A 17,431-nucleotide genomic window follows, 5' to 3' on the forward strand; every position below is an offset into this window, starting at 1 on the left:
ATATAAAGTTGAAAGACTTAATGAAAATTTTGTAGGTCTCATCTAGGGCAGAAAGATCTTCACATCTTCTCCTGCTGCAGTATTTGCATTAAGGTCCACAGCTGTTTTACATATTCTGAAATAGTGGACCAAAAACAAGGCCATTGGCTAAAGCCCGATGCCACCTCTAGTCAGTGGTTGGCCTATTTTATCTGCTAACCTACATACACACAGTGAAAGCACGCGGACAGTCAAGAGGGAGAGCGATGTCCTCCTTCAAATAGACACGCTGAAGTTAATATTAGTTTCCAGGCTATCCACTTCTGCAGAGACTACGCCTCTGAAGACAGCAGTGAGACTGGACAGACAGGGAAAATCAGCCCATTAGCCCAAATATACAGCCGTGCTGCAGGCTACACCACTTCCATTAATCACAGCATACATTCTAACTGTAAATTAATATTGTGGAACACAGAGAAGTAGTAATTAGACCTGGATCCAAATATTTAACAGCTAAAAGTAGATACACTGCTCAAAAAAATAAAGGGAACACTCAAATAACACAATATAACTCCAAGTAAATCAAACTTCTGTGAAATTAAATTGTCCACTTAGGAAGCAACACTGATTGACAATTTCACCTGCTGTTGTGCAAATGGAATAGACAACAGGTGGAAATTATTGGCAATTAGCAAGACACACTCAATAAAGGAGTGGTTCTGCAGGTGGGGACCACAGACCACTTCTCAGAACCTATGCTGTCTGGCTGATGTTTTGGTCAGTTTTGAATGTTGGTGGTGCTTTCACACTCGTGGTAGCATGAGACGGACTCTACAACCCACACAAGTGGCTCAGGTAGTGCAGCTCATCCAGGATGGCACATCAATGCGAGCTGTGGCAAGAAGGTTTGCTGTGTCTGTCAGCGTAGTGTCCAGAGGCTGGAGGCGCTACCAGGAGACAGGCCAGTACACCAGGAGACGTGGAGGAGGCCGTAGGAGGGCAACAACCCAGCAGCAGGACCGCTACCTCCGCCTTTGTGCAAGAAGGAACAGGAGGAGCACTGCCAGAGCCCTGCAAAATGACCTCCAGCAGGCCACAAATGTGCATGTGTCTGCACAAACGGTTAGAAACGGACTCCATGAGGATGGTATGAGGGCCCGACGTCCACAGATGGGGGTTGTGCTCACAGCCCAACACCGTGCAGGACGCTTGGCATTTGCCAGAGAACACCAGGATTGGCAAATTCGCCACTGGCGCCTTGTGCTCTTCACAGATGAAAGCAGGTTCACACTGAGCACATGACAGACGTGACAGAGTCTGGAGACGCCGTGGAGAGCGGTCTGCTGCCTGCAACATCCTTCAGCATGACCGGTTTGGCAGTGGGTCAGTAATGGTGTGGGGTGGCATTTCTTTGGAGGGCCGCACAGCCCTCCATGTGCTCACCAGAGGTAGCCTGACTGCCATTAGGTACCGAGATGAGCTCCTCAGACCCCTTGTGAGACCATATGCTGGTGCGGTTGGCCCTGGGTTCCTCCTAATGCAGGACAATGCTAGACCTCATGTGGCTGGAGTGTGTCAGCAGTTCCTGCAAGATGAAGGCATTGAAGCTATGGACTGGCCCGCCCGTTCCCCAGACCTGAATCCGATTGAGCACATCTGGGACATCATGTCTCGCTCCATCCACCAACGTCACGTTGCACCACAGACTGTCCAGGAGTTGGCGGATGCTTTAGTCCAGGTCTGGGAGGAGATCCCTCAGGAGACCATCCGCCACCTCATCAGGAGCATGCCCAGGCATTGTAGGGAGGTCATACAGGCACGTGTAGGCCACACACAATACTGAGCCTCATTTTGACTTGTTTTAAGGACATTACATTAAAGTTGGATCAGCCTGTAGTGTGTTTTTTCACTTTAATTTTGTGTGTGGCTCCAAATCCAGGCCTCCATTGGTTAATAAATTTGATTTCCATTGATGATTTTTGTGTGATTTTGTTGTCAGCACATTCAACTTTGTACAGAACAAAGTATTCAATGAGAATATTTCATTCATTCAGATCTAGGATGTGTTATTTGAGTGTTCCCTTTATTTTTTTGAGCAGTGTACTAACCTGTACCCAATTAGAATTCTATTGAACCAAAATGGTTAAAAATTAATACCCAGATAATACCCCTGTCCTTAAAATTACAGTGCACAGTGTACAGCCCAGATTCAACCCCTCCTGGTTCCAATACTGACACTTATATTACCCACCATTGAGACTTTTTTACATTTTGTCACCTTTTTGGCACAAACTTAAAATGTACTTTATTGAGATTTTAAGTCATAGACAGACAAAAGTAGCACATACTTTTTAGCCCCATAAAAAAAAAAATCAGTGCAATTAATTGTCCTCAGACATCTGTTAATTAATTAATTGCGTCTCAGTATAAATACAGCTAGCTGTTCTGTATTGACCTCAGTAGTTTGTTAGAGAACACTATTGAACAATCAGCATCATAAAGACAAAACAATTCACCAGACAGGTCAGAAATAAGGTTTAAAGCAGGGTTAGGTTATAAAAAAAGATCCCAATCCCAAGCATCCCAGTGAGCACTGTTCAATCCATCATCCAAAAATGGAAAAAACTGTTGCAAACTGCAAACCTACCAAGACCTGGACGTCCACCCAAACTGACAGATCAAGCAAGGAGAGCACTGGTCAAGAGGCCCAGAGTCACTCTGGAGGAGCTGCAGAAATCCACAGTTCAGGTGGGAGGATCTATAAGGCACTTCGCAAATTTGACAAGAAGAAAACCCATTGTTGAAAGGAAGATATAAAAAGTTCCACAAGCCATGTAGGGGACAGAGCAACATGTGCAAGTGACCAAATTTGAACTTTTTGTCAACAAAGAAAAATTGTGGCGCAATGTGTGGCGGAAAAGTAGCATTGCTCATCACCCTCAACACATCATCCCCACTGTGAAACATGGTGGTGGCAGCATCGTGCTATGGGGATGCTTTTCTTCAGCTGGGACAGGGAAGTTGGTCAGAGTTGATGGGAAGATGGATGGAACTAAATGCAGAGCAATCCTGGAAGAAAACCTGTTGGAGGCTGCAAATGATTTGAGACTGGGAAGGAGATTCACCTTTCAGCAAGACAATGTCCCTAAATATTCACAGACTCTCCATCTAACTGAGTTTGAGCTTTTTTTTTTGAAAAGAAGAATTGGGAAAAATCTCTCTAGATGCAAAAAGCTGGTGAAGACAAAGCTGGTAAAGATATTCCCCAAAAGACTTGTAGTTGCAACAAAGAATGCTGATAATAAGTATTGATATACAGGGCTGAATACTTTTTTACGCCATACTTTTCAGAATTTTATTTGATTAAAATGTTGAAAACCATTTTCATTCCACTTTACAATTATGTGCTAATTTGTGTTGCTCTATCACTTAAAATTAAAATACATTTAATTTTGTGGTAATAAGGTGAAAAAAAGTTCAAGGGGTATGCATACGTGCAAGTTCCTGTACATAGGGCAAACATGGAACCAATGGACAAAACTTTCAGGTTCCCAGTTGAACTCCCTGCAGTATATAGGCCCAACAAAGGTATATTATCTAGGTATCTTGGTTTATTCTGCCTAAAAGATGAACATTTTAAGCACAATGAGGGTACATTCTGGGTATCCATTGTAGTGTAACCTTATCTCTATAGAATGAAAATGTGCTATAACTATAAATAATAATATACTCTATAAGGAGAGTTTTGGAGATATTTTAATAAACACAGTGATGTTAAATGGATGGAAACCACTATGTTTTTTGTGTGAATGCTGTTTATATCTAGCCTGATGCAAAAAAAGCACTTACTGACATCATTTTATTTCACAAAAAAAAAAAAATATATATATATATATGGTGACCTTCTAGATGGTGGCCATGTGCCCTCACCCATTACTTGCTTTGGTGTTTAGATATGGAGGACCAAATAAAACAAAATGAGACTAAAATAATAAACTTATTTAATATTATTCAGAATTAAATATTTGTGAAAGGTAAACTTGTGTAAACCTTTAGGATTAGAATAGTAGCTGAATGTGAAATTTTAGTTTTCAATAAATGTCAAAAAAAGCTAAAAAACCAAACAAACAAAAAAAAAACATCCATTCTGTGAAGCTTGGTGGTGGTAGTATCATGGTTTCAGCTTGTTTGCTGCATCCACTATTGAAAGAACAATGCTTTTAGAATTATACCAGCAAAACAAGTCAAAACAAATTCTGTCCACAAACTGAACCTCAAGAGAATGTGGGCCATGCAACAGGACAATGACCCTAAGCACACAAGTGTCACCCTGCCAAAGAATGTTTAAAGTTAATGTTTTAGAATACAGAAATGTTGTGAAAAGACCTGAAGCAGCTAGGAAACCCACCAACATAACAAATCTGAAGCCTATAAGCCAATATGTAGGACTAATATTCAGAGTAATTTATTGTGGAAAGCTTTCTTGAGCAAAAACGTTCTCCTTCATCTTTGAAACCTGGTGGTGAAACTGCATTTTAATTATGTGAAATTATATTATGTTAAATTTAGATCATTTAAAGATAAATGGATAATAAAAAAAGTAAAGATGCAGCTGTTGTTTGTGTTTTCGACCTTCCATCTGTCTGTCTGTCTGTCCAACATTCAGATGTTTACAGGTTTTGTTTGTGTTTTGATTTAGAGGCCGCTGATGTCTGGGCTTTAACTGTGTCTTTGAACTTCAGATGTTTCTTTGAAAAATAAACAGCAGGCATTAGTGAAACTTGTCTAAAGACAAGAGCCAGACAGGGTATGCTTCTGCTGTCATGCAGCAGTTACATAATCCATTAGCATAGCATAAACCAAAGTTCTATCCTGCAATACAGCAACACAGAAAAATAGCCTTTTCTCACTGTAAAAAGGAGCAAAATGCTTTTAGAAATAGATACAATTACATACTTTTAATATAACACAAATGACATACAGTACCCATCAAAAGTTTGGACACAACTTCTCATTCAGTGTTTTTCTTTATTTCTTTATTTAATGTATTTTCTACAATGTAGATTAATATTACAGGCATGAAAACAATTACGGGACACAAATGTATAAGGAAATTATGTAGTCAGTAAAAAAGTGTTTGTCCTCCACAATCCCCTGATCTTAACCCACCTGAGATGGTGATTTGAGGTGATTTGAGATGAGCTGGAGCTTCACAGTATAAAAAAAAAGCAGCAGCTATTGTTCAGCACCTCCAGAAACACCTTCAAGATGCTGAGAAAACTATTCCAGGTGACTCTCCCTCATGAAAACTAAAATACCAAGATTAAAATTAAGATTTAAAAAGATTAAGATTAAAATACCAAGAGTGTGCAGATCTGTCCTCAAAGCTATATGTGGCTAAAAGTATAAAACACATTCTGGTTTGTTTAACACTTTTTGTATATACAGTAATTCTGTATGTGTTCCTGTATAGATTTAATGTCTTCTATATTAAATTTACAATGTAAAAGAATCATCAAAAAAATCATATTGAATGAGAAGAGGTGACTGGTACTGTAAATGTAATCATACTATTTGCCTTAAGTCTATTGTAACATACTACCATTATTAGACTATACTTGTATTTATATATATATATATATATATATATATATATATTTTTTTTTTTTTTTTTTTTTAAATAAATCTGCAGTGATTTTGAAGCTGTTGAAGATTAATTGTATTTTTGAAACTACGTCAGAGGCACCACATTTTTCATACAGGGGGTTAAAAAGGAATCATAGAGTTAATGTACGATGTTTAAAAAATGTTTTCATCAGAATAAAGTCTATAAAAGTCACATTTGTGTAAAAGATAATTGATACTGGGGTAAAGTGTGTTTTGTATCCTAAGAGTTTCTCTTGTTAATGGTGAACACAGCTCGTGAGGGATAAAAAAAAAGTGCTTAGCTTCTAAAGCATGGTCTCTGGACCTTCACCAAGCAGGAAATGGTAGATTACGGACCATTAAGAAGTTTTCTGTTCTTGGCTCATTATAGCAGCTCGTGCACACACACAGACAAAAAAGTTGGTTACCCAGTTTGACTCACTGGTAAAATGTTCCAAGAGTAATGGAGCCAAATATGAGGAAAAACAAGCACCTCTTTTCAGTGGAAATGGAAGCTCTTGTGTTTTGATAGTTTCTTTATTTAGAAAGGAATGTCTTCAACACTTTAACTGGATAAGTGCTTAAAAATACACAAAAAAATGTTAGAACCCTAAACACTGGAAAGGTATGAGAGTCTGGTGCAGGGCTGGAGTTTAGAATTATTTCTGAATTTAAAGTCACAGTGCTTTTTTAAAACATCTTCAGACACTGTCTTACTGTATAGTGTGTCTGACATTGCAAAAATAATAATAAAATAAACAACAGAGAAAAATGTACTTAATTCTACTTAGTGGTTAAAAAATGATATACTGTGGCTTCTTTTTGTGCAACGTGTTAAGAGTTAAAATAACAAAAAACAGTTATAAATAAGAGTGAATGTGTGAAATAACTACAGTGGAGTTCAATTCCCAAAAACTGAATAGAGTTTTTTTCCCCCCACCTTCTCCTCCCCAGTCGCACAGCTCACGCAGGTTGCCAGATTGACACTTAGGGGCAAGTGAAAACGACTCTTACTCTGTAGACTGTAGAACCTTTGGTCTGCCTGTTTACCAGATTTATCAACCGTAGCAGTGCACAAACCCATAGCACGTGCCTGTTGGCAGATATGCAAACTTTAACACAAACCATAAACAGAATGAACGAGCGTGAACGAGCTGGTCAGTTTTCTTTGCTGAGAAGCATTGAACAGATCCCTCCTCTTAAAGGGAATTGCAAGTGACAAGCTGATTGGTTTATTGCACCTATTGCATGCCCTAAAACACACCCATATTAATTAAGAAAATGAGTTAATGCCTTTTGTTGTTATAAGCCGAACAAGGCGTACTTTTCCCATTGTTTTGATAGCAAAGACATATCCCTACATCAAGCTGTGTAGTGCATTGTTTACCTGCTCAACTAAAAATGTCTAAAACAGGGTCTAAAATACATATATGTATATCCCATATACAACTGGGATATCAATGAACATTCAGGATCTACAGGCAGAACTGCAACATGTGTGGGTAAATGTTTTTCCGGGATGTCATACAGAGCCTGTAGCCTCCATATCTAATCACATTTCATCTTATATATCTCTTATATATTAAGTTTCACTTCACCTCAACAACTTCTAATTAATGTGTTATTATTATTATAATTATTATTTATGAAGAATGGCTACAAATATTATGTTGATTATATGAGTGTGTTGTAATGTTAATGTGTGTTGAAGACGAGGAAGCCTGGCTGCAACAATCCTCATCAATTTTAATGCTGTTATACAAAAATATTACCAGACCACAGGGAATTCTCCAGACTCTCCTGAGTGTTCACTCCTGCCTTGGCCTTGACTGAGAAATTAGGGGCAAGTTATTTCTGCTGTGACCATATGCAAAACTTTTAACGGACATCTTCCTCTCAAAAGTTATTCCCTTCCTTTTAATATGTGTGAATATAAGCCTTTAGGCACCATTGTGTTTATATATGAATTAAGTAAATGTAAGAATGCTTATTTTTATAATGTTTTTTTTTTTTTACTTATTTCCTAAAGCAGACTGTTTTTAAATGTGGTTATTTTATATTCACCTTTCATCATTTTATACCCCCTTGTCAAAATATCTACACATTACACTGTCTAAAATGTTAAAAATTCAAACTGAATACATTCAGACACTTTCAGACACTACATGAATCTTCAGTATTAGGATTATCTGGATAAAGCCAAACCACATGTGGCATGTCACTGCAGAGTAGTTAGATTACACTGTTCTTTTTTCATAAGCATGGACTACTGAGGTGTGGCACAATGCTCATTACTATCTTACACACAGCCAACAGTCTGTTTCATGCCTTGCACTGTCATAATTTAAATAACAAATGGGCTTGTGACTAGATTAACGCTGATGGGCATGCTGGTCTGGAAGTGAGGTGTGTTCCGGTAAATTTCTGGCGAATTGCTATCTCGGCAATGAAAAACTCAGGAGCACCACTGACTGAATACAACCAAGACAGATGTCAACAGTCAGACGTTTATTGCTATCTTGGCAGAGAATTGTCAACAGATGCATCCCCAATGTGCATTCACCCCCTTTGGTTGTTTGGTTGTTATGCACACATGGACATGCAGCAGTGCACAAACCCATAGCACGGGCCTGATGGGCAGCTATGCAAACTTTTACACAAACCATAAACAGAATGAACAAGCAGGTCAGTTTTCTCTGCTGAGAAGCATTGGACATGTCCCTGCTCTTAAAGGGAATGGTAAGTGACAAGCTGATTGGTTTATTGCACCTATTGCACGCCCTAAAACACACCTATATTAATTAAGAGAATTAGTTGATGCCTTTTGTGTGTTATGAGCCGAGCAAGGCGTACTTTTCCCATTGTTATGATAGCAAAGACATATCCCTACATCAAGCTGTGTAGTGCATTGTTTACCTGCTCACCTAAAGCTGTCTAAAATAGGGCCCTATACATATACTTTAATGTGTCAATTTATTACTATTAATGCGCTATGAATTTCATACAAGTTGTTACACTAATTACACATGGTACACATAGTAAAATTACTAAAGCACAGTCTCTCTATAACAGAAATATTCAGTGTTCTTCAGTTCTTGGTGTGTTGGTGTCACATCTTGGCCTCGTCTCGTGTCTCTGTGTGTCTTCCCCACGTGACCTGTGCTCCCCTGTGTCTCCCGTCTCAGTACTTTTCCACCTGTTTCTCATTTGTAGCTCCGCCCCTTCCCCAGGTGTTTCCAATTCTAGTGTGTTTTATGTTTCTATAAATAGCCCTCCTCTGCCACCTTGTCCTCCGTCGGTCTTTGCACCTTCCCATGTCGTTTTGTCTCTCAGCGTTTCTCTGTGTTTTCATATCCCGTTTCCTAGTTCAGTGTTTATCTCGTTTTACTTCTAGCTCCTTGTTTATTTTGCTTCTTTTCTCCCTTGCCCAGTTTAGTTAATCCTGTCTTGTTTTAGTTCCTTGTTTGTTAGTATTTGGTTTATTTTATTATTTGGTTATCCTTGTTCTGTTTAGTTATTTTAGTCTTGTTTCAGTTACTCGTTTGTTTCTTTAGTCTCCCTGTTTTGTTATCGTTAACCCCTTATTTGTTTTGGTTATTGGTTATTTGTGTATCTTTGTTTCATGTTATTTGTTCCTTGTTTTCTTGTTATTTATTTATTAAATTATTATTTATTTTCACCCTACCTGCACTTGTGTCCGCCTCCTCGTCTCCCTGCCTGGGTCATCCGTGACAGTTGGGACCTAAATGTGGATCATCAGGGAACTTCTATGAACTGGATTTAGACTTACCGTTTGGAACAATCAAGGCCATCGATGGAAAAAATAAGTGAAGCTCTGCAGAAATGACCTTTTTAAAAGAGGATAATTGGGGTCAGCTGTTGTCATTTTGGCCTGCCCTTTAATGTAAAACGCTAGGGATGTTCCAGTATTATACAGTATATGAGGATCAGGGCCTATCCAGACATGATAGATGGGATGGGTTGGCTGTTTTAAGGCTGATCCACCTCTTATCATATTTCTTTATTGAATCCTTTTGAACCTTGCTGTTTTAAAGGATGTTTACAAAAAACAATAACGTATATTAAAACTGCAGTATGGGACATTTATGTGTTATTATGCACATAATAATCTCTGCTGCATTTTATAGTAGCAGATCATCAGGAAGCCAAATCAGCAAAGAACAGCAGGTCAATCAAACTGAATCATAATTCAGTTCAAATCACTATTAAACACACTATAAAGTAAATTATAAGTTATTTAAAAAGACTAAAAGCATAACATCAGCCATAATTGATACATTACACACTTATAGCACATTATGTACACATTATAAGTAATTTGCTGTAGTGCTGTAAGTGATTTCAAGGGCAGTAATAGATAAGGACCTGTTTACATTAGTGTTCCATTAGAAACCAGCAAAACACTGTTTCCCAAAATTAAAAAACTCATTTAACTGACAATCATGGTATAAGGGGCGAATGAGATGAAGGGACACAACCAAAATTAATTTCAGGTAGGTACCCCAGACATAGACATTAACTCACCTCAACATGCCTTTTGCAATCATTTAGTCCCCCTGGACAATGCTAAAATCACTATTACAAACTGTACACTGACCCAGACTTTTGCTGTTTTTTACTTTTACCAAACATGGATATACTTTAGAGTAGTCAGAGGAGAAATTGACTCAATGAACGCATCCCGCCTAGGAGGGGAAAAACACTGCCTATCCACACTAAAATCTGATTGGCTAAATCAGAACCCTCTCTGTTCTGCACATGCTTCATGGATATGCACATGCCTTTCTCTCCCTCTCTTTCTCTCACGCGATTGGGTAAAAAAGTCTGGGACGCCTCCGTGCGCATTTGTTTTCACTTAAGCGGTAGACTTCTGCAACTTCCGGGACACCTGAGACTACTGCAGTGATATGCTGAGATATGATGTACTTTATTATAGCAATTTTAGTTGCTTGGTGGCTTCAATCTTTGAAATACATAATGAATCAACAATAGTTTTGAATATTTTACAGCATAATATCTAGAGGTCTGTCTATGATTTAAAACTTTCTCCTAAAATAAGGGGTCATGCAATACAACAGTAATTTAGAGAAAAATACGTCACACTTCAACAGTAGTGTATAAATAGAACATTTATTGGGTTTTACATCTGTTAAAAAACACTTGATAACATGCATTGATATGGAATTTATGCTACATTTTAAAAATCCAACTTACAAAAATTCTAATTACTATTTGTATCAAGTTGATTAATCAAACAACATTAACATAAGTCTAAGCAACAACACATCTTGAGACAGCAAAAAAAGGAATTGTAGTTAACTACAAAATCTATTTGATCCTTTAAAGCTTTATTATAGGCAGATAGTTTTGCAGCATCAGTTCAGTTACAGTTGTTATCAGTGTTGAAATGTGTTGAAATGCTGCTTTTCTAATCTGATCTGATTTGTAACTAGCTCAGTTGCATTTGGACTCTTAAAGGGGCCCAACAAAGACTGCTATAAAGCCCCTCTGGCTTTTTATGAGCTGGTATCAGGTAAAAAGTCTCCAAATCCAGTGTCGACTCAGTGTGTGAGGCAACCATGTGGAAAGAATTGGATTAGATTTTAAATAGCATTTAAACTCTCTAAGATCAACAGACTGTTTTATACTTTGTATTACAGTTGTGTACACGTGTTACTATTCCCAGTCCAGTAATCCGATTAAAGTTACTTATTCAAGTTACTTTATGTTTTCTATTTTGTCAATTTCTTTAGTAAGAAAAAAAAGATGGATGAGAAATATGTTTACAGTCGTTGCTTAATTGCTGGACCTGCTGAAAATAAACCTTTACCTGCACTGTATTTTATAGCTTTTGCAGTATGTGTATGTTTTTTTTTTTTTTTTTGTGCAAAAATAAAAATGCTGTAAAATACTCTAAATACCTGGCTTCAAAAACACAACTTTAAAAGTTACTTTTAAAATCAAGTAATCCAAAACGTAACTAAGTTACTTTTTAAAGGGGTAATCAGTAACCAGTAATCAGATTACTTTTTATGTGTAATGACATTTATTTTGCTTTCTTGCTGTTTTACTTCCTGGAGCGGCCATTAAAAAAAAATAAAAATGTGTAGTCGGCAGAGTCCAGGCCAGAGTTTTTTGGTTAATTCTTCTTCTTTTTTTTTTTTTTTTTTTTTTTACAAAAAAAAATTGCCCAAACAAAAGGGCTAATTTACAGGCCCAGAGCCAATCAGAGCATGAAAAAAAACATTTTACTAATTAGACACTACATGAAGGGCGAGAAACAGCAACAGAGAATATAACCAGGAAGAGAAAAAATGGCCACTCCAGGAAGTGAAACAGCAGGAAAGCAAAATAAAATTCTATGCCATTGCTGTAGATTGGAAAACAGGACTTCAGGCATGTTCCTCCTCCTTGGTATTTTTCATAACATCAATTTGAGTGAAGAAAACTCTTTGAGAGAACGTTTTGGGCTGGAGTTCAGGTGGCGTTTGCTTGTGGTAAGAAGCCATCCATTCTGTTTGACAAGTGGATCCAGGAATGGGGGAGATGAAAGTTAAATGGAGGAAAGAAAGGGGCTGAAGTGTTGTGTAGACATGTGGACAAGATAGAGTTGGTACTTATAGGATGTTCGGTTGGGAGGGCCAATGTTTCTCCTTTCAAATTTGTGTTATGTCATAAGACCACGTAAAGTAAACTTTCCTCTGATTGTCTTCTTGACTACCTCATCTCTCATGCTCTTCCATCTGGACCTCACTTCATTTCGCCAGAAATAGCAACAAGTCCTTCTAATGTTTTCAAACAATTTCAGCTTTTAATTTTTCTCTTTAATTTGACTGCTCTCTGAGAACTATATGAACGATAAATGATCAAGCTTGTTAGTGTGTGTTATTTGTGCTTAATTATAGTGATTGTTTAGTGTACTGACTGGAAGTGTTTTCTGCATGATAGCATAAGACTAACTGTGCTTTGTTATGAAACCTCTGTTTACTTTTATGCAAAATGTGTTTGGGAGATCTGTGTTTACTGGGAAAGTAATGTCTAAAGTTTTGCCAGAAGAGGGGAATTATGTTTGGAATACCAATTTTTGTGTTTGAGAGACTGGAAAGAAACCCCAGATATAGACTTAACTGGGAAACAGTTACATAACACTGTTTACTAGAGGCTTATTGTATTTTGACCGATATAAAACTTGAACCATTGGAAAGGTAAAACAGGTATTTTGATAAAAAGTTGAGAGAAATGGGTAAGAAGAAATCATAAGCATTTATATAAATACATTTAAATTCAACTTTTGTTTGTTCTAATAATTCAAAACATGGTTTCAATATTATTTTTCATCCATGTCACTAACATTGACAAATTAAAATTTAAATGAAAGCATATCAGAATCAAATCAAATCAAACCTATTTATATGCAGTACCAGCCAAAAGTTTTCACACACCTTAAAGTCTGTGTTTTTTCACTATTTATTTTTTCTGCATTGTAGATTTATATTAAATTGATCTAAACTATAAAGAGAACTGTATAGAAATATGTAGTAAAAAGTTGTGCTTTTTTGAGTTAATTGCTTTAATTTCTTGGCCTCTTAATGTGTTTGTAAACATTAGTTGTGTTGTGAGAAGGTAACATTTCTTATATCTTTCACTTTACATATATTTCCATGATAGACATGTCACTTTACTTGGAGTGTACATTAACACATTATAATCCATTATAAAGCAATATAATATATTATAATATTTAACACAGGTATTATTCAGTACTATTAAGTGGTTAAAAGCTATTATCATTAAAGCACGGCCCAGTGTGTTTTTATGAGTAGGCAGCTTTGTTGGGGTTCTTGGTATTGATGTATAACATCTTATAAACACAGACGCATTATGCATTATGATCATAATTCATAATAAACCTGTCATTAATGTTATATATATATATATATATATGGAAGTTAGGTCCAAAATAAAGAAATGCATCCACAACTTTGGCTTTATTAATTCATTAATTAGTTAATGTTTTTTAGATATTTATTTTAACGGGTTAGTCACAGGCCCATGGTGTAAGAGGAACAAAATCTAAACCTTGGCAAAAACGAAAATGAGTCACAATTCAACATTTGAGCATCTAAACACACTTTTTCAAAGATGTCATCAAGTCTAAAACATGTCAGTATACAGTATAATGGTGCGAGCAATCATTCAGTAATGAGTCATTAATAATTGCTGTGCGTGTCCCCCACAGAGATAACACTGTTCCAGATGAGACTGTGTTCATTCACTTCGATTAAACGAATTCAGAAGTATTTTAATGAACACCAGGACCTTATTAAATCCCTGCTTGGGTAACCAGATACAAATTTCACTGGACTTTTATGAGCAGAATGTAGAGTGAATCACACGTTTATTTCTAAAGAACTGAAAAGTTTACTTTTTAAATAATTGCTAATGTATCTCAGTTAACCAGTTACATAACACAGAGTAGCTGGATCAGGTCCAAAGGTGCTCAAATCTTTTACTTTGGCTACAGTATAGACACACTGATTAAAATGAAAATCAGTGTCATTGGAATAATAGAAAAATACAAAAACAGATGGGACATTATATTTACAGGGCTGTGGGTAATGAGTAAACAATGGCATGTTCTGAAAAGGTATTTCAGCTGTCATACCTGACTGGGATCAGGCAGAGAGTGAGAGAAAAGGGAGACACTGCTGGGATGGAATACGAAGCAGTTGTGTTTATTAAGAAACACGGGAATAATATAAAACTCAAAAATGGAAAACAAATGAAAACACAATGAACATGCAACAGTAACTAACTGGGGAAAACTAGAAACAACTTAGAAACTGACAAATAAAATGGGACTGGGCAAAGTAAAGAAAAAGCTGAAAAACGGGAGAAAGGGAAAACGGCCAAAACAATAAAACCAGGAAGTGGCCAAAACAATAAGACCAGCGCATAGCGCGGTACAACGGGGAAAACGGGACAACTAGGCTACAAACTAGAACGAAAAACTACTAAGCAGAGCTTAGGGAAAAAGGCTAGACTAAAAAACTCAAACTGGGCAAAGAAACAAAATAAGAAAATATAACAGAAAATACTTAGGCAAAGGGGACTCCGGGAAAACGGGAAGACAGGATCGTCTGAGAGAACACTTTGTAAGACAGCTAACAGGCTGGAACCGCAGGGAAACACAGACCATGATAGTGACCATTACTCGGCGAAGAGTGGAGGAGAGCAGCGTGCTTTTAAGCTGCTCTCCGCAGCTGAAGCCAGTCTGTGATCAGGGCTGAGCAGCCGTGTGTGTGTGCTCTGAAGGAGCGGATGTCCTTATATGGACATAGTGCTCTCTCAGAGAGTGCCGGAGGGGGGGGCGCGGTTGCTCAGGCCTGACAGTACCCTACCCCGAGGCGGCCGGGTGGGCCACTGAGCGGGGACGACCCGGACGACGGCTGACAGAGGCAGGGCCAGACGCAGGGGACCGGGTCCTCACTTGGGAGGATGTGCTGGGCATGGAGCTCAAAGAACGGGGACGAGACAGCCCGGGGACAGAGCGCACCCCACGAGGCCGCCCTCTGGGCCTGGGCGCTGGCCGGTCAGGGTGCTTGACGTGGAAGTCATGAAGGAGAGCCGGATCGAGGACTTGCGCAGCCGGTACCCAGGAACGCTCCTCCGGGCCATAACCTTCCCAGTCCAGAAGGTACTGCAGCCCACTCCCCCGCCTCCGGGAGTCCAGCACCTCCTTTACTCGGTAGGCTGGGGCACCCTCAATTTCCAGGGGCTCCGGCGGAGCCTCGCTAGGGGTGGCCTCATCCAGGGGACCTGGGATCACTGGTTTGAACAGGGAGACATGGAAACTGTTGTGAACTCTCGAGTACTGGGGCAGCTTAAGCTTGTAACAAACATCATTTATCTTTTTGAGAATGGTATAAGGACCAGAATACTTAGCTTGAAGCTTTTTGTTGTCTTGTTCCCGGTCCTCAGATCCTTGGTGGCCAGCCAGACTCGATCTCCGGGCTGGTATTCTGGGTCCGGACCCCGCCGACGATCGGCTTGAGCTTTGTAGCGTCGCAGGAAGGTCTGGATATGTTGGTGAGTGGACATCCAAACCTCTTCGCTGCGTCGCATCCAGTCGTCAATGGCGGGTACCGGGGTCTCCACTGCAGTCCAGGGGGCCAGCGGAGGCTGGTAGCCCAGATAGACCTGAAATGGGGTCAGACCAGTTGTGGCACACCTGAGGGAGTTCTGGGCCATTTCTGCCCAGACCAGGAACTTGGGCCAGTCCTCTGGATTTTGATGACAGTACACACGAAGGAACTTTCCTAGTTCCTGGTTAGCACGCTCACACTGGCCGTTGCTCTGGGGGTGATACCCTGACGTCAAGCTGACATTCACCCCCAAATGCTGACAAAAGGCACGCCAGACTCTCGATATAAACTGGGGGCCACGGTCGGAGACAATGTCCTCTGGGATACCGAAATTGCGGAATACATGGTCCACCAAGGCTTGGGCAGTCTGGAGGGTGGATGGCAAAGCAGAAAAGGGGATAAAACGCACCCCCCTTGAGAAACGGTCGATGATGGTCAGGACTGTGTTGAAACCCTGTGAGCTGGGCAGATCAGTTACATAATCCAGAGCCAGATGGGACCAAGGGCGTTCTGGGACAGGGAGAGGCATGAGCTTGCCTGTGGGGAGAGTCTTAGGGGTTTTACATTTGGCACAGGTACTACAGGATGCCACAATCTTATTGATGTCTGATCTCATGCCCTCCCACCAGTACTTCGGAGAGAGAAGGTGGAAGGTTCTCCTCCCTCCTGGGTGACCTGATGAGGGTAACGTGTGAGCCCAAGTGATGAGGCGGACCCGAAAGGGAGCAGGGACATAGGTCTGTCCCTGTGGACAGGCCTGGGGTATGGAAACATTTACTAAGGCCTGGGATAATTCGTTGTCTAGATCCCACTGAATGGACTGGATCTTAACACTAGGGGGCAGGACAGGAATGGCACTAGCCTGGATTGGACGGCCTTTTTGGAAGACTCTGGACAGGGCATCGGCCTTGGTGTTTTTGGAACCTGGTCTATAAGTAATTGAAAAAGCAAAGCGTGAAAAAAAGAGGGACCAACGGGCCTGACGGGGGTTTACTATCTTTGAGTTAGATACTCCAAATTCTTGTGGTCGTGATCACTTGGAAAGGAAAGGCAGCACCTTCTAACCAGTGACGCCATTCGCCCAAGGCCAATTTCACAGCAAGGATCTTCCACGCCATAATTTTGTTCAGCTGCACTCAACTTACGTGAGAAGAAGGCCACTGGGTAGATTCTGTCACTCTCCCCATGGCGTTGGGAGAGAACAGCCCCCACTCCGGTGTCAGATGCATCTACCTCTACGATAAAAGGCTTCTGGGGGTCAGGGTGTCTAAGGATTGGGGCGGAAGTAAAAGCCAACTTAAGGGCCTGGAAGGCTTTATCGGCCTGGGGTGTCCACACTAGCTTCTTAGGGGCACCTTTGAAGAGGGAAGTGATAGGAGCAGCCAGGGTGCTAAAGTTTTTGATAAATCGCCTGTAGAAGTTGGCGAATCCCAGGAAGCTTTGAACCTCTTTGACTGAGGTAGGCTTGGGCCAGTCTAGGACTGCCTGAACCTTTTCCTGATCCATGACTACCCCCTCATTACTAATAATATACCCCAGGAAGGAAACTCTGGATAGGTGGAACGCACATTTCTCTAACTTGACATATAGCTCGTCCTCAAGTAGACGGACTAGGACCTGGCGAACATGGCTCACATGGG

Source organism: Astyanax mexicanus, chromosome 2 (assembly GCF_023375975.1).
Source record: "Astyanax mexicanus isolate ESR-SI-001 chromosome 2, AstMex3_surface, whole genome shotgun sequence".
In the NCBI taxonomy this organism is placed as follows: Eukaryota; Metazoa; Chordata; class Actinopteri; order Characiformes; family Acestrorhamphidae; genus Astyanax; species Astyanax mexicanus.